We start from the raw sequence: 23076 nt of genomic DNA, 5'->3' as shown, positions 1-23076 counted from the left end.
TTGGCAATGACAATGGGGATAAATGACGGCCAGAGTCAGGAACCAGAGCACTGAGGGTCTTAAATGAAATTCCACAGAGCCCTGGCTTGATTCTCAGGGGACTGGGGAGCCATTGAGGACTCTTGAGAGCAGAGGATGACGCCGTTAGATTACCATAGAAAGGACGGATATCCACGGAAAGGTTCTAAGGACAGCAGGGTGCTGGATGGTCTGGAGCGGGGCAGGCCTGGAGCCTGGGAGCTCGGTGAGGAGATGTCATCACAGCCCCGGGGAGAGGAGAGGGAGAGAGAAGGGGGACTGTACCGGGGCAGAGCAGTGATTGCGGAAAGGGGCCATCCAGTGCACCCTCCCAGATAAGCTGTGTTTGCTGTCACCTGTCCCCATCCCTGTGCCCTTCCGGTGTCTCCGTTTCCTTCCCTTCAACACCCCCGCACCCCTTCTCTCACTGCCTCCCTCCCCTCCTCCCTTTCTCTCTCTCCCTCTCTCTCTTTCTCTCTCTGTCTCAGAGCTTTGTTTGGAGGAGGGAACTGGAAAACCCAGCTTTGGTTTAATCCAGACGTGCAACATCTCAGGGGGCGGGAGCCAGAGAGAAAAAAGGGGACACGGAGATTCACTCTCATTCCAGTTTTTCTTTTTAACTTTTTTTAAATGTTTATTCATTCTGGGGAGAGAGAGAGAGAGAGAGAGAGAGAGAGAGAGAGTGGGAACAGGGGAGGGGCAGAGAGAGAGAGGGAGACACAGAATCCGCAACAGCCCGACGCAGGGCTTGAACCCACGAACCATGAGATCATGACCTGAGCTGAAGACAGACGCTTAACCGACCGAGCCGCCCAGGCTCCCGACCCGTTCCAAATTTTCTGAAAAGCAATTCCCTTTTGGCAGCAGGACAAACTCCATGGGAGTCAGAGATGACACCGTCACTACACGGGGGTGCTCACCACCTGCACAGGAGAACGCATACGCACCAGGAATTCTAGGACGGTGCAAAAAGTCTCGCAGCGGAAGTCTGCTCAAAATCCTGCGGGACCATGATCCTAACGACCGATTTACTGAGCTTATCCTAAGTTTCGGGAACGGTGCTCAGCCCGTTTCATAAACTACCCCATCAACGCCTCAGAAAACACCGCCCGTCTTGTTTGCCACGGTGACCTCGCAGCTTAGCACGATGCCTGGCACGCAGGGGACACTCAAGAAGCATTCCGCTGAGAATAGCAGCCCCGTGGGGTCTCGGAATTACCTCCAGCTCACAGATAAGGAGACGGAGGCTCAGAGAAGTGAGATCCCAGGTCCACGTTCACAGAGAATGTAGCAGAGCTGGGATTTGGCCCGGGTCTGGCTCGGCCTGTGACCTCGAAGGCAGTGCCCTGGGGCTGATTATAGGAAAAGAAGCAATGCATGGTCTTGGGGAAGGATGGGGTTGAGAAAGGCTTTCCAAGGGAGGTGATTCTCAAGCAGGCCCTTGAAGAAGGAGCTTGCCAGGGGGACAAGCAGAGGAGGAGCATCTGGGAGGACGGGGTCGGGGCTCGGGGGGGCAGTGGGGGAACCCAGTGCCGTGTGGCTGAACATCAGCTCATCTGGAGAAGAGACAGCAGCAGGTAGGGCTGGGAATGCAGGGGCAGCGAGACGATCACCGGGGAGACTCAGAGGCCCATTCCCCTTCCACTTCCCTCTGTGGCTCTGATCTGGAAGATTCCTCTGAACGGTGCAGGAGGTGGTTACGCCTGTGTTTGATTTATTTTATAGCTGGGGTTCCGGAACTCTTGTCTTGGCTGCAACGTATAATGTGGAATTTCCCTCCCGAGCAATTCTTCATCGTTGGCAACCCACCGGAGCGTGATTTTGGCACACTTGGGTGACGTGGCAGGGTCTCAGCTGGTACAAGCCCGGGACGCCCCGTGTTGCTGCCCCAAAGGCTCAGCCAAGGTGCGGGGGCTCCTACCAGAGGGGTCAAACCTGCCACCCTCCTCAGCGGTGGCACCAGGAACACATCTTTGTTTTTCCCACGTTGCCTTTAACTCCTCCACCGAGAGGAGGGGAAGAGCTGGGATACCAAGTGTTTTTGTTTGTATCTGTGTTTCCATGACTCGTGATGTGACTTCATCTCTCCTGGGACACGTATCGCTTTCTACCTACAGGTCATGAAAAGGTACAGGCTTCTGAATCAAAACTGAGTTGGATTCTAGTCTCAGACGTCCCAGATTGATTTACTCTAGGACCTTGAGGAGGAGAGCGTCTTAACCTTCCCTAAGTACTGGTTTCCTCGTCCGCAAAATGGAAGCGATAGTCATATGTACCTTAGAGGGATTTTATAAGGTTTTAGCAATTACCGGGGAAAGCACCATGGGTGGCCCATTGTAGGTGCTATGGGCTCAATGTTTGTGTCTCCTCCAAATTTATATGCTGAACCCCTAACCCCCAGTGTGATGATGTTCGGAGGTGGGGCCCTTGGGAGGTGATTAGGGTTAGATGGGGTCAGGAGGGTGGGGCCTTGGTCTAATGGGATTAGTGTCCTTTAAAGAACAGACAGGGTCCACCCTCCATCTTCCTGGCTTGCAGAGTAACTTCTACGTGCTAGATGCCCCATAAATGTTCGTGGAAGAATTCGGCAGTTGGCAAACGTGTGAGTAAATGGATGAGCGGGTGAGTGGGCGAGAGGCAGAGAAGTGGCCCATGGAATCCACTGACTGGAGCAGCAGATTCTCTTTCCCCCACCTCTTCCAGGGTACGAATATAGATCGACCTGGAGGCTGACCCTCACAAGCCCCTCCTGGCTCTCTAGAAGCCTTGAGGGGTGGCCTGGCCTGGGTACTGCCGTGGCTCCTTGCCCCAGAGTCAACCACAAGGCCCTGAAACTCCCTGTCTACAAAGAAGGTCCCCGGGTCAGCTGTGAAGAGAGAAGGGCCCCCAACCCAGGTGTGAACAGAGAAGGGCCCCCTCCTCAGGTGTGAACAGAGAAGGATCTCCACCTCAGATGTGAACAGAGAAGGGCCCCACCCCAAGTGTGAACAGAGAAGGGGCCCCTCCTCAGGTGTGAACAGAGAAGGATCTCCACCTCAGAGGTGAACAGAGAAGGGTCCCCACCCCAGGTGTGAACAGAGAAGTTCCCCCTCCTCAGGTGTGAACAGAGAAAGGTCCCCACCCCAGGTGTGAACAGAGAAAGATCCACATGTCAGCTGTAAACAGAGAAGGGCCCCACCCCAGGTGTGAACAGAAAAGGGGCCCTCTCCTCAGGTGTGAACAGAGAAGGGCCCCACCCCAGGTGTGAAGACAGAATATCCCCACCCCAGGTGTGAACAGAAGGGTGCCTACCCCAGGCCTGCCAGGATGGGTTCTCCCTAGAACACAAAATTTGCTTAAAGAAAGCCCAGAGTTCACCGTATTCACCATTTTAGTTCTAAAGAGGCCCTCGGGTTCCCCAGCCCAGCCCCCACCCCCCACCCCAACAGTTAGAATGCTGGCATTGGGTCAGTGGCCTTTGTTGCCCTGTCCCCAGATATCACCTCCTTAGCCCCCTTTCCCTCACCTCCTCCTCCCCAAGTCTGCACAAAAACACCATTTGTGGGAGCTAGGCTCCCAACCTTGGCACAGAGCCACGAAGTGAAGTAATTGTGCAATTAGAACTTAATTGCTGGATTTAATTTCGGTTTTTTTTTTCTTTTTGTCTCAATTGTTGAAAAAGTGCAGTTCCCGCCTTCGAATGTCTGATGAGTTCCTTCTGTCTGCCCCAGGAAGGGATGGGGTTGGGGGAGGGAGAGGCAGAGACGGCCCGGTGGGTTTTGCGTCTCGAAGAGAATTTACAAAGTTAACCTTCCCCAGGGGCTGGACGCCAAGAAAGAAGGAGAAATCTAACTCCAAGACTTGGTGGCAAAGGACGTTGTCCCTTAAGGCCAAATTTTCAGTGACCTTCGATGACAGCGGCGTCTGAGCCTGGCAGACGTGTGGCCTGTCGCTGCCACCCCTCACAGAGGATCTCCGGGGAGCGAGGCACCTTGCACTGTCCCATCTACATCCTCCCGACCACCCTACCACCTACCACCAGAGGGTCACGGTCCGTCCCGTGGGGAGACATGAGGAAGCCGAGACTCACTGGGCTTCAGCACCTTGTCCAAGGTCACACAGCTGGTGCTGGAACGTGAAAGCAGCACCCCACTTCCAGCAAAGGGCCCGGCAAGTTCTCCGGGACCCGGGGGCCACTCCGGAAAAGATGGTGATCTGCATGGATCTGGAAAATGAGAGGGCGGGCTCACTCTCCCTCCTTCCTGCTCAAGAGCAGGGAGGCCCTACGACCCACAGCCTGCACACCCCCCTGCTCAGTGGTGCCACACATCACAGGCCTCTGTAACCCACCCAAACTGCATCATTCCTAGGGCAGCTCCCGCCCGAACACCTTCCTCCCAGGCCCAAGACTGGCTTCCATCACAATGCGCAGCTGCTGGACCCCTTAGCAGGTTCCCGGAACCGGGGTGTTCCTGACAGCAAGAGCTCTAGGAAGGCGCATTTATCTGCACACCCGGCTCAGGGTTCCTAAGGCAGAACCTCTGTGTCACTTATCACGGTGCCATCATGAAGGCCAGGTCATTCGGGGATCCGCTACACGAAACGCACTCGTCAGAAATCACAGCACTCACGTGGCCCCTTTTGCTCCTGTCACAGTTTTAATGGAAAGTGTCGCGCCCTGGCCATATTCTCCGATAGCCTCCAACAGGGCCAAGTCCTCAGATGTTTCCGCAAACCACGGCCCCCTGGCCAAATCCGTTCCCCTGCCTGGTTTTGAGCGGCCTCAGGCTAAGAGTGGGTTTTGCATTTTTCAATGAGTAGGAGACAGCAGAGGAACCGATAAACAGAAAAGAAAAATAGTATTCATGACATAGGAAAATCATATGAGATTCCAATTTCAGTGTCAATAAAGTTTTATTGGAACACAGCCACGCTCGTTCATTTGCATATTATATGTGGGGTAGTTGTGATAGAGACTATATGGCCTGCAAAGCTTGAAGTATTTCCTGTCTGGCCCTTAACAGGAAAAGTTTGTCACCCCTAGTCTAGATCCTTATAGCACTTTGGTACCCAGACTATACCTTCATTCCCAACCCGTGTGACAGATACCTCCACAAGCCTGGGCTCCTCTCCCCATTACATGGGACTCTGAGCTCCTGCCCATCCACACTAATGCCCCGCCACAGCGCCCAGCAGGTCTGATAGGACACTCACTGGCCCACACGTGTGGGCCACTGTCAGCAGTGAGAATGGCCCAGTGACGGAGTGTAAGCTTTGACTTTCGACTACTGGCTTCTCCATTTACCCGCTTGGGTCTCACTCAGCTCCCTCCTGTGACCAGGGAGGTAGTAATCAAGCCCACGGCACCGGGCAGATGTAAGGATTAAATCAAGGATTTGGTTACAGGGCTTAGCACAGTGCCTGCCACACGGTGAACATTCAATAAATGTTGAGCTGTGGCTGATGCGTTACAGAGACAAGAATGTGATCCCCAAACCTTTCTCGGGAGCATTTCTCAGAGTGACTGGCCCGTCTCATGTCTCCAGTTCTCTTGCCCACCTTACCTCCTTCTTTCCTCCCACCACCCAATTCGTGGGTTTTCCCTAAATATTTCTAACCGCTGTCTATGTGTCCCTTGCTGCGACTTAAAATGTTTTACAACTCAATTATCCTGGCTGTAAAATGGGCACAGGGCTTCCTCCCAATCTACCTGACAGAGCTGCTGAGCAAAGGAGAGAGGGCAGAGGGTTTAGAAAAACATTTGTGGGGGCGCCTGGGTGGCTCCATCAGTTAAGCGTCCAACTTTGGCTCAGGTCACGATCTCACGATTTATGAGTTCGAGCCCCGCGTCGGGCTCCCTGCTGTCAGCGCAGAGCCCGTGTCAGATCCTCTCTCTCTCGGTCCCTCCCCACCCTCGCACGTGCACACATGCACACGTGCTCTCTCTCAAAAATAAACGCTAAGAAAAAAAAGAAAATTAAAAACAAAGAAACATTTTGTGAAGTGCAGGGCCCCCTGCAGATGTTCCTTGTGATTCTTAGTATCTTGGGAGGAAAGGAGACCCGAGCTGTGAGTTGAATTGTGTCCCCCCCACAAAATATATAATCAAGTCCTAACCCCCAGTACCTGTGAACGTGACCTTATTTGGAAACTGAGTCTTTGTGGATGAGGTCCTACTACATTAGGGTGCCGTAACCGGTGTCCTCAAAAGAGGAGGGAAATTGGGACGCAGAGACAGAGAGAAGAATGCCTTATGACAAGGGGGATGGTCACAGGAGTGATGCCAAGCCAGGGAACGGCCAGGACGGCCGGCAACCATCAGAAGCGAGAGAAAGACGGGAAGGATTCTTCCCTAGAGCCTTCAGAGGGAGCACAGCCCTGCTGACTCTCATGCTCAGCTTGTAGCTTCCGGAACTTTGATACGGTGCGTTTCTGCGTGAGCCTCCAAGATCGTGGCTGTTATGGTGGCCCGAGGAAACTCGTATGAGTACGACGAACCTCTTACCGGTGAAGCCCCCAGAGCTACCCTCCGTCGGTTTACTCCGGCCAGGCCCCCTCCTGGCAGGGTTCCCCATTATGCCAGCCCCCAGACCATGACGAACACAAGGTAGTGTGCCACACCAGGACCTCAGCACGGCAGATGCCGGGGGCACAGCTGCTGACGTCGAAAGGCACCGTGCCAGCGCTCTGTGATCGAGCCAGGCCTTCCTCGCTGGTGGCCTTTGTTTGCTTGCGAAGGAGCGGGATGGAAAAGAGCCCATTTAAAAACGGGGCTGGGCTTCTGCATGACGCTTAGCGCTCATCAAGCCCTAATAAAAGTGAAAAATTACCTCTGGTGTCCCCAGAGCCAGAATTCATCTGTTATTAATGAAACCCACCCCAAAATAGGGCTCGGAGAAATGAGCCTCAGACAGATTTTTTTTTTTTTAAACAGTGAAAGAGAGTGTCCGCCCATGACCTCTGGGCTCATATCGGGAGGTGTGCTTATCCACCTTCTTGCCTATACCATTCCATCCCTCTGTCTGAGAAGGTCGCTCCCCAGGCCCAGATCTAATCCAGCTCAAATGCTGCCTCCTCCTCCATGAAGCTTTCCAGGATGTACTCCAACCAGGGCTGGCTTCCTAGATCTGCGATCTGTGCCGTCACACAGCCCCCTGAGCTCGCAAGGACCCACGGTTGAGTTAATGCCCTGCTGTCACGGTCTTAAAACTCCTAATCATTTTCAAACAAGCGGCCTTAGATTTCCATTTTGCACTGGGTCCCACAAATTCCGTAGCTGGTCCGAAGTCCTACCTTCTCCAGCCAACCAGGCAGAGCAATCTCTCCTCCCTCTGGACCCTCGAGATACCCACCGACCCATAAATCTCGCCATTATTCACTCGAGGAATAGCATCAAGCACCAGTTGGGCAACGTGACTCAGCAGCCAAGAGGGCAATTCCAGCCCCCCCGTCACACTCCAAGGAGAGGCAGACAAACCGAACACAAGAAGGGCAGGGGCGCCTTGGTGGCTCAGTCGATTAAACATCCGACTTCAGCTCAGGTCATGAATGATCTCAGGTCCGTGAGTTCGAGCCCGGCATCGGGCTCTGTGCTGACAGCTCAGAGCCTGGAGCCTGCTTTGGATTCTGTGTCTCCCTCTCTCTCTGCCCCTCCCCCACTCATACTCTGTCTCTCTCTCTCTCTCTCCCTCAAAAATAAATATTTTAAAAATTAAAAAAAAAACACAATAAGGGCAGATTCAAAATCCTCTTACTTTCTCAAAGTGAGCTTCAATTTCTACGTATGTGTAGATTCTATATACTCATCACTTCTGCCCTAATAATACTTCAACGGCTCCTGTAATAAAGACCAAAAAATCCCTAAGTCGGCCTGTGGGATGTGACATACCCCCCACACCCCACCCCCATCTCCTTCTGTCCTGGCCGGGCGTCCCCAGACTTCTCATACTCGGTGTGAGTCTGTTAAGGCTGCCATAGACCGGGTGACTTACACAACTGAAACCGATTCGCTCACATCTCTGGAGGCCGGAGTCCAAGATCGAGGATGTCAAGGTGGGATTCTCCTGAGGCTTCTCCCCTGGGCTTGTCGATGGCCGTCTTCTGCCTCTGTCTTCCTGTGGTCTTGGCTCTGGGCACACGCATCCCTGGTGTCTGAGCCTCTTTTGGTGAGGACCCCAGTCATATTGGATTAGGACCCCACCCTTGTGACTCATTTAGCCTTAATTACCTCCTTAAAGTCCCCACCTCCAAATGCCATCATATGGGGGGTTAGGGTTTCGACACACGAATGGGGAGTGTGGGGACACAATTCAGCCCAGAATATACTCCCTGTGTCACAGGCACATGAAGTTTTCTCCGCTCAAAATGCTCTTTATTTCATAAGCTCCTGTGTGTCTTTCAGGTCTCAGTGCCAACATCGCCGCCTCCCAGAAGCCCTCCCAGATTGCCCTGGATCCTCCACCATCTCACCCCACCCAGCACCCCAGCCTGCACTCCACCTTCATGTGATTATCGATTCGCCTGCGCCTCCTCCATCAGACTGTGAGTCCTGCTGCAGCCTGAACTCACGCTTCTCCCTCCTGTTGGATCTCCAGTCCCCAGCCCTGCTCTGGGAATATCGAAGGCGCCTGACTAATAGATGCTGAACTTACCTTGACAAGAGAAACCATGAGCTCCTGATGAGAACAAGACCCCCCTGCAGCCCCCCGAGACACTTGACAATTAGTGAACACGCCATTAGGTAAACGGTCAGCCACAGGGAACGCGTCAGCTCTGCTCCCATGTCTCCCAGATTCCGCCCCAGATCCTAGATTTTAGTAACTATAACCCAAACATACCAGCTTGATGTAAGATCTAGTTCTTCTCTTGTGATGGTCAAGTGTTAAATATTAACAGCCATCATTCACAAGGAGAATTTTTATGTGCCAGGAATTAACATATATGTGTTATACATGTCATTTCATTTAAATTTTATCAGAATTCTGGGAGTGCCTGGGTAGCCCCATCAGTTGAGCCTCCGTCTGGCTTCAGCTCAGGTCCTGATCTCGCGGTTCGTGGGTTCGAGCCCCACGTCGGGCTCTGTGCTGACGGCTCGGAGCCTGAAGCCTGCTTTGGACTCTGTGCCTCCCTCTCTCTCTGCCCCTCCTCTGCTCTCTCTCTCTCTCAAAAATAAATAATGAGCATTAAAAAATTAAATTTTATCATAATTCTGTAAGATATTTATAACCTATTTTTAGGTAAGAATTTGAGGTTTAAAGAGAATATCAATAAGAACTCTTTTTGGTGTAAGTGACAGAACATCCAGTTCAAACTGGCTTAAAAGAAAGAGGAAATTACTGGGTCTCATAACTGAAAAGACCAGAGGTGGACGAGAAGGGCTTCAGGCTCTGTGTGATCCAGGAGCTCATAAAGGTCATGAGGATGCTGGCCCCATTTCTCTCTGCTTCTTCAGGCCTTTCCTTCCTCTGTGCTTTAATCTTCAGCTTCAGAACTTCTTGATCACGAATCTTTACTCGTTACTGTTTTCCGGGGAAAAACACATAGTCTTTGCAAGGAGGCCCAACAAAGCGGTCTCTTTGCATCTCATTGGACCACACTGTGATGAAGTTAAGAATCCTGAAATGAAGATTTTCCTGGCTCATCTGGGTGAGCCCTGAGTGCCATGACAAGTGTCCTCACAAGAGAGAGGCAGTGGGAGATTAGACACACCCAGAACGGGAGGCAATGTGACCATGGAGACAAGATTAGATTCATGGCCAAAGAATGCCAGGCAGCCACCAGAAGCTGGAAGAGGCAAGGAATGGATTCTCCCCTAGAGTCTTGGGGTTTGGCCCAGCAATGTTGATTTCGGACTTCGGACCTCCGGAGTTGAGACAGGATACATTTCTGTTGTTTTAAGCTATGATGCTCTGATCGTTTGATATAGCAGTAATAGGAAACGAATACACCCACACACCTGACACCCACACACTTCTGGGCAAGGGCACACAGGACACGTTCATGTCACCATACAACCTCAGCTGGGCACATGGTAGCTTCTGGATGTTGCTAGGGCCCCTCCCGGGACTTCGCATTTGGCTTTGCAAGCAAGGGGGCCTCCGAGGAACAGGGTCGCTCTGGCCAGGTGCTGGGCCAGACTGCAGAGGGGCATGGGTTGAAAGAGGACACCTGGAGGGAGAGCCTCTCCCTGAGCCGCGTGACAGGTGATGCGGTGGGGGTGGGGAGAGGGGGTCTGCTCGGGTTCTGGATACCTTCTGAAGGTCGAACCGGTGGGCTTTCCAGATGGGATGAATGTGGCATGTGAGATGTGGGACGAAGTCAAGGATGACCGCACAGTTTTGGTCGGAGCAGCTGAGAGGATGGTATTGGCTGTGAACGGAGAGAAGGAAGCGTAATACCCAGTATCGCGTGGTGTCCCCACAGCCCCCTAACACAGGAAAGCCCTCTGGATTCTGAGTCCCCGGAGCGCGTCCATAATTTAAAAAGAGGTGGAATCATCTCTGTCTTGATTTTTTTTCTCTTTCTTTCTTTTTCTTTTCTTTTTTTATTTTTTTTGCCTTTGCTGTTCCCTGTAGACCTTTCTCTTCCCTGCAGCTGCTGCTTTCCCCAGGAAACACCTGTTTCTCCCCACCCCACAGGTGATGCTCTCACCTGCCAGGATGCCTTCCCTTCGCCCCGGCTTGGTCTCTGTGCTGCCTTTTTTTTTTTTTTTCAACGTTTTTTATTTATTTTTGGGACAGAGAGAGACAGAGCATGAACGGGGGAGGGGCAGAGAGAGGGAGACACAGAATCGGAAACAGGCTCCAGGCTCCGAGCCATCAGCCCAGAGCCTGACGCGGGGCTCGAACTCACAGACCGTGAGATCGTGACCTGGCTGAAGTCGGACGCTTAACCGACTGCGCCACCCAGGCGCCCCATGTGCTGCCTTTTAAGGACCCAACTTGTGTTGCAAGTTGTCCCCTGGTCTCCCTGCGGATTGAGGCAGAGGGGCTTTTGAGGAGACTTCCCAGCTGATTAAGTGGCTTGGTCCCCACCCCCAGCCCCACCCCCCCTGCTCCTCCCACAGATTTACAAGGAAGGGGTGTGGGGGGCGTTGGGGATGAGCTGAAAGCTTGAAGCCTGAAATGCCAAAATCTGCACTGTCTCTAAGGTGGTGTTCGGGAACAGGAATCCGACAGCCACTAACCGAAACCCCTCGTACATGCTGTGTATATGTGTACTTGTGTGTGGATATGCGTGCATGTGTCCATGCGTGTGGAGGCGGGCGAGGTAAGGGTCTAGTGTCATTACGAGTTCTAGAGCCTAAACCATATTCTCCAGGGGAAGTCACAACATACAACTAATGAATCTGTTGTCTGGTCTGGGTGAAAGCATTTATTTGCTCTGTTGAAACCTCTCCTGAACTAAATGATAATCATAATCTCGACAATGATAGCTGCAGCCTCTGCAGTTGGTAGGTGCCCCTGTTACCATTTTATGGATGAGAAAACTGAGGCTGAGGTCATCTTCCCCGAGTCACCTGCTGGCTCTTTCCCAGCTCCGGTCCTCTGCACTTGACTATTTCCCCCGCCTGGCTTTCCTCCCACCGCCTGGCTCTCCCCAACCCGGGCTCTTCGGCGGCTGTGTCCTCATCCTTCTCACCCTTCATGGCTCTGCTCAAATGTCGCTTCCTCCAGGAAGCCTCCCCTGACCATTCTCTACAGTAGACCCCCCCCACACCACTCCTGGTTTCTATCCAATCACTCCATGTTCTTCTCAAAACTGGACGTGATCTAAGTTGTTATTGTTCATTTATCTACCAGATTAGAGTATGCCTTTCTCCCCTGGAAAATAAGCTCCCTCCTCCTGGAAGGTGGGCATCTACTCTGTCTTTTTCACTCCCACGGCCCAGAAGCTAGAGCAGGACTCAGTAAACAAAACTCTGGCCGGGTCCTCAATTTTACTGCACCGGTCCCAGCATTTTGTGCCTTCCTCTGCGTCACTGTTCACTGCACGGGTGTGATTCTTATATCCACACTGGCAACATTCGTCGGCTCCTTCACTGTGCAGTGGGTGCCATTGAGGGCCAGGTGTTTGAGTAGCTACAGATGAGCAAAGGGGCCTCTGTGGCATGAGAATGAGCCAGATCCCCCAGGTCACAAATTAGGCACAGAAACAGTTTGTCCACAAAAGATAAACCGTGGCTTGTAAATCAATGACGCCAACTAATTACAAAACGAAAAAAGAAAATACCCAGCACAGCAAATGACACCGAATATTAAAAGTTCAGGCTACTCATTCCATTCTCATTTTATTCAACAAAAATGACACGGCACACCTACTATGCACCATCACGAGTCAGGAATATAATGTCGAGCAAAACCAAAAACATGTATAAAATCAGAAACGGAGCAAGGAGGAAACACATTTTCTTTGGAGGATGAAAGAGGAAGCTCATGGCCTGGGAGGCGGTCGGGGAGGCAGTCGGGGAGGCCTTCCCTGAGGAGATGAACCTTCACCGGGAAACTGAAGAATGAGTAGGAATTGGGGAAGGGAATGTCCTTTGCCTGGAGGGAGTATAGAAAGTTCCAGCAACTTGGGGGGCCTGGCTGACTCGGTCGGTTGAGGGTCTGACTTCAGCTCAGGCCATGATCTCATGGTTCCTGAGTTCGAGCCCCGCGTTGGGCTGTCGGCTGTCAGCACGGAGCCCGCTTCGGATCTTCTGCCTCCCTCCCTCTCTCCCCTTGCCCCCCTCGTGCTCTCTCTCTATCTCAAATAGAAAAAAAAAAATCAATTAAATAAATAAATAGAGAAATAAATAAATAAAAGAAAGTTCCAGCAACCAGATAAAGCCAGCACGGCAGAATAAGAGATTGGGGGTACACGGACAAAAACTCGCCAGGTACGCTGTTTGGGCTGAACGGGTCCGTTACAATACCGAAATACGCAGCATTTGAAAAATTCAGCCGCTGCCTCAGCCCCCTGAGCACTCCTCAAGGGGCCTGGCTCCTCCTCCCCCAGAGCCCCTGGGGCCTCCCCAGGATCCCGCAGCTAAAGTGTCAATCCTGCCTAACCAGGTTACAAGGTTTAATCCTGGAGGTACTGGAAAACCCGGAAGGGTGCTGTGAGCAGGACTCTGGCCGGGTCCTCAATTTCACTGCACCGGTCCCAGCATTTTGCGCCTTCCTCTGCGTCACTGTTCACTGCACGGTGGGCCCCGTGGTAAGCGCGTTCCTGATCCAGACGGGAATGTTCCAGTGCTCTGAGCACCGAGCTCCTGCCGCTGTCCTGCAGAGAAGGCACCAGGTGCAGGCCGATGTGACCTCGGGAGACCCAGCAGAGAGCATTTCGGTTTCTCGGAGATAAAGTGACCTGGGGCAGAGTGTTCGCTCCAAAAATAGAGACAAGGGGACTGATTTGAGAGGCGCTTAGGGGGTAAACGCAACAATACAAACCAGGGGAGAGGAAAGTCTCGAGGAGGACTCCGAGATGCCTGGATGGAGAGAGGGAATACCAGAGGGGCTGACCTTGGGGTCACTTACTCCAAAGACATTTTTCTCCCAGGGAACAAAGGATGCTATAGCGTCAAAGGCTAATGTCCTGATGAAACGGTCTTCCAAAAAAATTACATTTTAGGTAAGCTTCTCAGCCTTTAAATGTCCAGGAGAAGTTTTTGCCCGGATGATGGACGTGTTCTATAATCTGTACTGTCTGATGTGGCAGGAGAGTCACATGTGGCTGCCGAGCAGCTGAAATTTCACCTAATTTATTCTGGTTTTGGCTGGTGGCTACCATATGGGATGCCGCAGCTCTAGATGAAACGACCAATTCATGGGAAATATGGAGGGTATACTCGAGCACGTGAACATGCAAGTAGCAAAGTCCACACGGGAGAGGCTCTCCGGGGCCCAAGCAAAAACTGGTTTCTTCTGCAAATAAATTGCAAGGGTTAAAAAAGAGAGAGGCAGACGGGAAATCTGTACATTAAAGGATACTTCAATGACATATTAACCAATCACAATGCGTGGGTCTTGTCTAGATCTGACTCAAACGGAAGAATTGTAAATAAAAGTACATTGACGGGGGCCCCCGCATGGCTCAGTGGGTTAAGTGTCTGACTTCCGCTCAGGTCACGATCTCCGGGTTTGTGAGTTCGAGCCCCACGTCGGGCTCTGTGCCGACAGCTCAGAGCCTGGAGCCTGCTTTGGATTCTGTGTCTCCGTCTCTCTCTGGCCCTCCCCGGCTCGTGCTCTGTCTCTCTCTCTCTCTCTCAAAACTACATAAACATTAAAAAAATACATTTACCAGGGGCGCCTGGGTGGCTCAGTAGGTTAAGCGTCCGACTTCAGCCAGGTCACGATCTCGCGGTCCGTGAGTTCGAGCCCCGCGTCAGGCTCTGTGCTGATGGCTCAGAGCCTGGAGCCTGTTTTAGATTCTGTGTCTCCCTCTCTCTCTGACCCTCCCACGTTCATGCTCTGTCTCTCTCTGTCTCAAAAATAAATAAACGTTAAAAAAAATTTTTTTTAATACATTTACTAAATAATTAAATATTTGAACACCATCCATACAATCATTGATATTTTAAAAATCATTTTTAACGTCATAATGGCCTTGTGGTTATGTTTATTATGTTTCAGAGATACATATTAAAATGCTATATTTATGGATCATGTAATACGACGCCCAGTATTGGCTTTAAAATAAGGGAGGGGAGGGGCGCCTGGCAGGCTCAGTCAGTTGAACGTTGGACTCTTCGTGTCAGCTCAGGTCACGATCTCACAGTTGGTGACATCAAGGCCCTCATTGGGCTCCAAGCTGTCAGTGCAGAATCCTGCTTGGGATTCTCTCTCTTCCTCCTTCTCTGCCCCTCCACTGTTCACACACACACTCTCTCTCTGTCTCTCTCAAAATAAATAAACTTAAAAAAAAAAAAGAATTTAAAATAAGGGAGGGGAGATGGATAGCAGTGGGAATAAGACAGGATTATCCTGAGTTCATGCTGTTTCGGGAGACCATTGTGTCATTTTTGCCTATGTTAGGACTTTCCCCATAATTAGAACGTTAAAAATTATATTAAGCAACATGAACCTGCTCCCAAATAAAAGCTATTTTGGGCATAATCTTGCCAGGTCACCTGGGTCCCCTATGGATGTGCTATCATCATATCCTGTGTCCCTTCCCACAGCAACAGGACAGCATTTGAGTGACACCTCTCCTCCCCAACTTGCCAAACTTCTTTCCGGTATTGTAGAAGCAAAAGAAACCTTAAAGGAAGATGCTCACTTATTTTCACCCCTTAAAAATCAGTCTCCAAAGGAGGAGCATTCCTCACTCTTTCCAAATGATTGCCCTCTGCCTCAGGATTATTTCCAACTCCACCTAAAAACATCTTGACCTACAGCCTCCCTCCTCCCTCCTCTCTTCTCCCTTCCCCCTCCCCCCACCAGCTCTGCATCCCCAGGGGCTGCACCACTTTGACCTCCCCTGGCAGTGCTGCCCTCCCTCTTGCCTCTTGCACGCGTGGTCTGCGCGTCTGGAACACCCCGTGACGTGATCGGCCCAAGAGGCAGAGCAGGTGCAAAGGCGGAGGGAGGGTCGAGCGCGGAACAGCAACTTGGGTTCCAGGAAATTTAATAAGCAGCGTTACAAAACCGAGAGCCATCCTGGGCAGCGTAGCAGGGGACATCTTTCACAGGCGGCTGCCCTTTCTCTGCAGTGATTCTGGGCCATATGTCTGTAAGTACTAATTAGGATTCTAACATTCACAGACACCGAGTATCAGTGGCTTCAACAAGACAAGAGCTGGTTTCTCACTCAGCAGGAGGTTTTCGGGGAAGGTGGGTTTCTCTGCCCCAGGATTGGGTCCAGCGAACCAACCAACTAAGTCTGATGCACAGTTTGGTAAAGGCTTCTCTGAAGTCCTGCACGAAGGACACACACCTGTTTGGGGAACCCATCCGTCTGGGCTCACAGTTGGATCTTGGCGTTTAGCACATCGCCGTCACATCCTGGCAGACCCCTGGGAGGTGCCGTGCTTTGCACACAACCGAGATTCAATAAATATTAGCTTAATTGATTTAAATATGTGCGCCTGCAAATATACGTGTATGTGTGTGTAAACGTGTTTAGGCAGAGATCTCTGCCAAAACAACATATGGGAAAATGTGTCATCTCTGTAAGAATAGAAAACAAGGGAAGTGCCAGCCGAAAACTGCTCCATTGTTCAAATAATTCTTTCTCCAGTTCACCTTGGAGAAGAAACTGTCCATATCTGAACAGGACATTTTCAGGGCTTCTGTCGGCAGCCGTCATGAAAGAGGGTCACACCCTCTCCTCCCGTTCTCTTCCCATCCTTCTTTTTTTTTTAATTTTTTTTTCAACGTTTATTTATTTTTGGGACAGAGAGAGACAGAGCATGAACGGGGGAGGGGCAGAGAGAGAGGGAGACACAGAATCGGAAACAGGCTCCAGGCTCTGAGCCATCAGCCCAGAGCCCGACGCGGGGCTCGAACTCACGGACCGCGAGATCGTGACCTGGCTGAAGTCGGACGCTTAACCGACTGCGCCACCCAGGCGCCCCTCTTCCCATCCTTCTGACCATCCTTTTCACATCTTCTTTGTGAACCGTCTTCGTCTGCCTGTTTCTCAAATGGTGATGCTCCTGGGGGCTCTTGTCACCCTGCCACACGCTCTCCCTGGTAGGCTCGGCCACTCCCGTGGCCCTGTTTGCCATCTATGTGCCCACATCTCCCCAGTAGATACGAGGAACCCAGATCGTTCCCAGAGCTCCCGTCCTGAACATACAGCTGCCCGTGGTGGTGGTCATTTCCACGACGCCTCACCGTGGTTCCGTCCTTGGGGAGACCTGCTTTGACCCCTGGCCCCTCATCGCCCCCCTCAGCTGCTTGTCTCTGGGGTTCCCTGGCCCTTGCAAGACAGCTCAAGCTCTGGTACTTTCCGGGCATCCACTCGGCTTGTGGGAACTCACGTTTTCTGGACACCAGAAAGCCTCTTCTGCTCTCTTCCCCAGCCCTACTCAAAGAGGTGGAGGGGCTGGATGGGTCAGGCTGTTCCATGAGCAGGTGTTCAAGAGGGGAAGAAGATTCCAGGCCCATCACCTCACAGCCCCTCCTAGCGCTATGAGTACCCCCACACTGACCTGGGGACCCCATGCCCCACCCTCCATGGGGTGCCGTAGAAAGAGCTCAGGCTCCGCGGCCTGCCTGGCAATAATGGCATTCACCAGGCCACCTACCAGACACGGGGCTGGGGCAAGTTACTTCACTTCTCTGTGCCTCAGTTTCCCTATCTGTAGACTAAGACAGTAACGGTAACTGCCATAGGGGGTTGTAGTGCAGATTAAACAAGTCAGTAACTTGCCTGGCCCATAGCAAACATTGCCTGGCCTATAGCAAACATTTCAATTGTCTCTGTTAAGTACGTTAAAAAAAAAAATTACAGGAATTTGTTGAATGGACAAAGGAATGAAATGGAAGAATGAACGTAGCCGAACCGACCTGGGTTCTAATCACAGCACTGCCCTGTATTTGCTTTACTGGGAGTGTCTAAGAGGCCAGGGCCTAGGAATTCAAATAGACCACGAGTGTATTACCGATAAAGCGAAAGAGCCCAGAGACATTAAACAACTTACCCGTCACCACACAGATAGTATATCTTGAGCCCAACTCTGCTCTCAGACTTTCTCTCTTTTCTTTACAATGATTTAAATATAGTTTTAAAAAGGAACATACGTCCGGGGCGCCTGGGTGGCTCAGTCGGTTGAGCGTCTGACTTCGGCTCAGGTCATCATCAGGTTTGTGAGTTGGAGCCCCTCGTCCGGCTCTGTGCTGACAGCTCGGAGCCTGGAGCCTGCTTCGGATTCTGTGTCTCCCCCTCTCTCTGCCCCTCCCCTGCTCATGCTCTGTCTCTCCCTGTCTCTTAACAATAAAAAAAAAAGTTAAAAAATTAAAAATAAATAAAAAATAACATATGTCCATGATTTTAAAAAGTTAAATATACCAGGGGCACCTGGGTGGCTCCGTCGGTTAAGTATCCAACTTCAGCTCAGGTCGTGATCTCACGACTCATGAGTTCTAGTCCCACATCAGGCTCTGTGCTAATACCTCAGAGCCTGGAGCCTGCGCTTTGGATTCTGTGTCTTCTCTCTCTCTGCCCCTCCCCTGCTCACGCTCTGTCTCTCTCAAAAATAAATAGACATTAAAAAAATTTTTGTAAGTTAAATGCTCCAGAAGTATGTATAGTAAAATCAAATTCCTGCTCCTCTCCCTGAGTCTCTGTCCCTGAGTGTGGAAGCCCCAGCCGGAGATGATAACAATTTGTACATTTAGGAGCTTGTCACATGTCATTATAGAGCCGTCGCGTTGCTTTTAACATTTATTTATTTTTTGGGACAGAGAGAGACAGAGCATGAACGGGGGAGGGGCAGAGAGAGAGGGAGACACAGAATCGGAAACAGGCTCCAGGCTCCGAGCCATCAGCCCAGAGCCTGACGCGGGGCTCGAACTCACGGACCGCGAGATCGTGACCTGGCTGAAGTCGGACGCTTAACCGACTGCGCCACCCAGGCGCCCCCCGTCGCGTTGCTTTTAAAGGCCACAGAGTGTTTCACTGTAAGAGTGCCTGGCATCTCATTTAACCTGTCCTCTGTAGATACATATGTAAGTTATTTCTGATCTTGTACTACCCATAATGTCCTTACGCACACGTCCCTGAGCAAAGGCGTGAATGTGTGTGCAGGATGAATGCTGAGCAGTGGTGTCCCTGGTCAGGGGTTAGCGCATTTTCCTTTTTGAGAGAGCTCACTAAATGGCTTTGCCAAGAGGCTGTGCCTTCCAACACCAGTGATGGCGAGTGCTGGTATCTCCCCTTAACGGCAGGTTCGCAGACGTCTTTATTTTGCCCAGTTTAACAGGTGAACATGATCTGTCACGGAAGTTGTAATTTGTGGTGTTTTTCCCCCCAACGGTGAGGGTGAGCACCCTCCATATGTTTAAAGGCCACTGTTACTTAGTTTTCTCTGAACTCAGAGCTCTGTTCATGCCTTACTCTTCTGAGTTGCTAGTCTTCGTTTATTTTTCAGAGAGCGAGAGTGAGTGGGGCAGGGGCAGAGAGAGAGGGAGAGAGAGAGTCCCAAGCAGACTCCCCACTGCCAGCACAGAGCCAGAGGCAGGGCTCGAACCTGTGAAACGTGAGATCGTGACCAGAGCACTTAACTGACTGAGCCACCTGGTGCCCCTAGAAATGTTTGATTTCATGAAACAATTTATGCCAAGCTTCTTTTCTTATGTGGAGTCTGAACTTTCGTGTCAGGTTTAAAAAGACAAAGTCCTGGGCTGGGCGGCGGGCGACAGGGGCGGGGGACTCGGGCGGAGCCCCCGCGGCCGGGTTAGGGAGGGCCGGGCCCGCAACGACCGGTTATGCGCGCTGCCCTGGCGTCCCCCCCCAGATGTCACGAGCCGGGGGCCTCGTCATACTCCGGACGGTGAGCGGCCGAGCACGCCGGGCCCCGAGGCCGCCCCCGACCCGCCGGGACGGGCTCCAGATTTTGGCTACGGAAAGGGGGAGATGCACTACGCAAGGCCCGCCAGGAGCCCAGGAGGCACATTTTGGAGATCGATCAGCTTGAAGATCTTGCAGAGGCCGATCCGTTCTCCTTCAGAGAGTTTCTGAAAACCCAGAACCCGGGCCTGTCGGGAGAAGACACCGCCAACAACAGGATTTATTCAAAGGAACCCGCAAGGCACCTGCCGGGACTGGGCCGCAGCTCCCCAACCCCCCAGACCGTGGGGTACGGCCTGGCATAGCAGCAGCCGTCTTTCGAGGACCCTACAGGGGCTGGTGACCTTCCGGATGAGGACGAGGGGTGGATCGGGGCCTACTCGCCGTCCAGTGTGGAGCACGTACGGCTCCTCCTCCTCCACCCCGTGGGAGCTGGTGGGGCCCGAGACCCTGCCCCCGTGGATGCTGAGCGACCCTGACTCCCGCGCCTGCCTCTCTCTCCGGCGGGGAGCCCCGGCGCACACTTCGCGGCTCCCGGAGAGTCTCTGGGGGACAGGCGCCCGCGGACGCTGCAGATACGCCACGAAGCGCTGAAAGCTGAAAATCCTAGGCCGAGAGGAAAGCCGCCTGAGGTCCAGAGCTTCTCCGAAACTCAAGCAGAAACGGGGAGGACGCCGGAGCGGAAGCCGGAAGCGAAAACGATAAAGGCGGAAAGTGACGGCCGAGATCTGGAGTCAGTGGTCCCGCAGGGGCAGCAGCACCTGGCGCTGATGGCAAAACGGGCCGTAAGGGCGGGAGGTCCCATCCTGAAACCGAAGCGGGACAGAAGCTCGCTGCAGGCCTAGGTCTCGAACTTCAAGCGCGAGAAGGCGGCCTTGCGGTCGGGCCAGGGCGCCGCGCCTGCAGGGGGCGAGGCAGAACACCCACGTGGCCTCGCGGAACCTTCGCGTCCGCAGGAACAACGCCCACTCCTCCATCCGGCAGCTGGTTTCTGGAGCTGAAGCGTTGAATCGTGTTGCCGAAATCCTTCAATCCTTGGACAGAATTTCCGAAATGCAAGATGAGGAAGAGGAGTCTTGAGAGCCGTGAGGTGCCTCCAGGTCGCAGCCCTGCTTCCGCCCGGCCGCCGCCGCTCGCTGGGCTTGAAAATGCCTTTGTGTCTTTAAGTACGGGGTCCTCGGCCGTAGCCAAAGTATTGATCGTGCCGCTGATTTCATGACCTAAACAGCGCTGGCAGCCAGGGACAGCGAAGAGCCCCCCGCGTGTGAGAGCTGCACCCGGTTTCTATGCGCCCCTTCCTGGTGAGCTCCTGCTACATGACGGACTAGTGCTCCTTCAGAAGACGTTTCGGTGAAAGCCGGTGGTGTTTTGAAGTGACTAAACATGAACACGACCGTTCCGTAGTAAGTGTTTTCCGTCGTCATTCCAGAATGTTAATCGTAAGGTAAGTTCAGTCGATCGTCCTCGATTCCGTAAGGAGAGGGGGTAGGTGAGCCGCAGCTCCGTGCTCGCCTGCCAAGGCCCTAGTGCCTCCTTGACCTCACTTGGTGCCCCGGCTGGCTCAGAGTCCACTCCTGGGGCGTCGGGGTCAGGGGCGGCTCGTACAGTTGGAGACCTGAGCCGGGATGCCCCGAGTGGGGGCGCTGCTGTCCTTCCGCGGGGTCCCAGGTCACGTGGGCGCGCCACTGTGTGGAACCATCTCAAGGCATCTGTGGGCCTTCAGACTTGAAAGGCTGCTTTGGCTGGAGGGTTTTGATGCACGTTGCAAGTGGCATCTCGTACAATCAAGTTTGGAATTCAGGGATTTAGAGTGTGTGCGCAGGCTTCCTGGGTCATCACGAGGTCTCCCAGGGTGCTTTTCCAGCTGCTTTCCAATGTAGGGGGGGCACCACACGCACCATACCCCTTTTTGGCCACTTTTCTCTAGATGGTTTTTTTTTTTTAATAGATTTCCTCTCTTCTGTTCAAATGGACAGCTTTCCTATTTAATAAATTGTAAAACTCAAACACACACACACACACACAAAGTCCTTCCCCATTTGGATACTATTTAAATAAAATCTCCCACGTCTTTTTAAAAATACTTTTACAGTGGGGTTTTAAAAAATGTAGATATTTTCTCCACCTGGAGTTTATCTCGGTAGAAGTAACTAAGAATGGACCTGAACTTTGTTTTAGATGGCTACCACTTGTCTAAACCTAACACCACTTATTAAATCACCTCCTTTTCTCCCACTGATCTGAAATGTCCTCTTAATCACGACCTAAATTTCTGCGTATATTTGGATATATTTCTGGCTGTTTCACACGGTTTCATGGGTCTGTGTTCTACTCACACACCATTTACCAAACTGCTTCATTTATTTTAGCTTTATAAGGTAGTTTAATATCTTTCAGACCTAGACCACCTTTCATTATTCAGAATTTGACTATTCTCATCTTTGTCTTTTCCCGTAGAATATCAGCATATTTAATTCCGGGGGGGGGGGGGGAGCGGGGAATCCTATTTTTCAACGTTTATTTATTTTTGGGACAGAGAGAGACACAGCATGAACGGGGGAGGGGCAGAGAGAGAGGGAGACACAGAATCGGAAACAGGCTCCAGGCTCCGAGCCATCAGCCCAGAGCCCGACGCGGGGCTCGAACTCACAGACCGCGAGACCGTGACCTGGCTGAAGTCGGACGCTTAACCGACTGCGCCACCCAGGCGCCCCTAATTGGAATTATGTTAAACTTAGAGATTAATTTAGAGACAGTTGGCATATACTAGTGTGGGTCTTCCTCTTATGGGGGCGTCTTTTCATTTATTCACATGTTTGTGTCTATTCCTTAATAATATCTTCAAATTTTATTCATATACATCGTACACATAACTTGATAACTATGATGCGTGAGATCTGTTTGCAGCTATTGTGATGGACTTCTTTGTTTCATTATATTTCTTCTATTACATTGACAGATACTCTGTTACCCCAGCACGTAACTGAATTCTGTTGTTGGCAATGTTTTCTAACTGAATAACCTGGATGTCGTTGAGTAGAGTACTCCTTGTTCCTGTTCACTTCTTCCTTCTTTCTAATTGCATCTACCATGCCTTGTGCCCATTGTCTAGTAGTGACAAGCATCATGGATATGTCATGTTCCTAACTTTAAGGAGACTGCTTTCTGGGGTTTCATGGGTAAGCACACAGGGTGTGTGTGTGTGTGTGTGTTCCCATTCCCCTACATTGCCCTGTGTGTGCCCCATTGTTTTTATAGCTGGGATTGGGAGAAGGGTGGCCCTAGAAAACAGAGGGTGAGCAGAACAGATTAGAAAATGAGCCAGGCAGGTGGGGTCTGTGGCTCCGGCCTGGGTACCCTCAGAGATGGCCCCTCCTCTGTCCTCATCCCTTGAGGTCTCTGACACCGCCCCCCGCACCCCCCACCATGACTTCCCCGGCCCTGGATCGTGTCCCCATCACAGAGTTCACCCGCAGAGTGACCTAATACCACGTCGTCAGCTGGGCACGGAAGGCACTTTTGTGAACAGTGATGCAACCAGGACGCCTTTCGGCAGCTGGTGGTCCTGCGGCCACACACACT

At 52.0% G+C, this 23076-nt stretch overlaps 1 pseudogene; it reads left to right on the top strand.

Annotated features, from left to right (window-relative positions):
* Positions 1-1165: 1165 nt before the first annotated feature.
* Positions 1166-20574, top strand: LOC124507566 (endosome-associated-trafficking regulator 1-like; annotated as a pseudogene).
* The last annotated feature ends 2502 nt before the right edge of the window (positions 20575-23076 follow it).

This window comes from Lynx rufus, unplaced genomic scaffold (genome assembly GCF_022079265.1).
Source record: "Lynx rufus isolate CCGP_SWC_20201006 ecotype Redwood Valley unplaced genomic scaffold, mLynRuf1.p SCAF_12, whole genome shotgun sequence".
NCBI classification, from domain to species: domain Eukaryota; kingdom Metazoa; phylum Chordata; class Mammalia; order Carnivora; family Felidae; genus Lynx; species Lynx rufus.
Note: the sequence above shows the minus strand (reverse complement) of the source record. Positions and strands in the feature narration are given on the sequence as shown.